The sequence below is a fragment of the Trachymyrmex cornetzi genome, unplaced genomic scaffold (genome assembly GCF_001594075.2).
Source record: "Trachymyrmex cornetzi isolate Tcor2-1 unplaced genomic scaffold, Tcor1.1 scaffold1762, whole genome shotgun sequence".
In the NCBI taxonomy this organism is placed as follows: domain Eukaryota; kingdom Metazoa; phylum Arthropoda; class Insecta; order Hymenoptera; family Formicidae; genus Trachymyrmex; species Trachymyrmex cornetzi.
This window is the reverse complement of record NW_017296378.1, coordinates 19,754-20,295: the sequence shown is the minus strand read 5'-3', so window position 1 is coordinate 20,295 and position 542 is coordinate 19,754.

Below are 542 nucleotides of genomic sequence, written 5' to 3'. Positions count from 1 at the left end.
GACAAATATCGATCTTGTTCATCCAATTTCTCGATTTTTGGGATCGAATGCTTGTGATTAATCGATTCACTGAGATCGATTTTTTCGTAATTTTTGCCCATCTCTACACTGCATGGCACTGCATGGCCCATGGCTCTCGCTGATGCAAACGTCTGTGCGAGAGAGAAAGGTAGTAAGGGATAAATGTTCCCAATGCGCATGCGCAGCAACACGTTTTACACACTGTGTAATGTACGAATGTGTAAAAACACTAAAACAACTGCACAATTCGCACAGATGACGGTGCTGCGCATACGCATTGCGAACATTTATCCCTTACTACCTTACTCGCACAGATGCGGTTTCACGTTCAGCCGTTCAGCGCCCTATGCTCCTACCATTGACTACATTTACGCGGCACCCTTAATCGAGTTTAATAACATCCGTAGTTATGAAATTGGCCAATCACAATCATTCCATTCTTCCGAGGAAAAGCTATGATTGGCCAATTTCATAACTACGGATGTTATTAAACCCGATTAAGCGTGCCGTGTAGCAGAGGT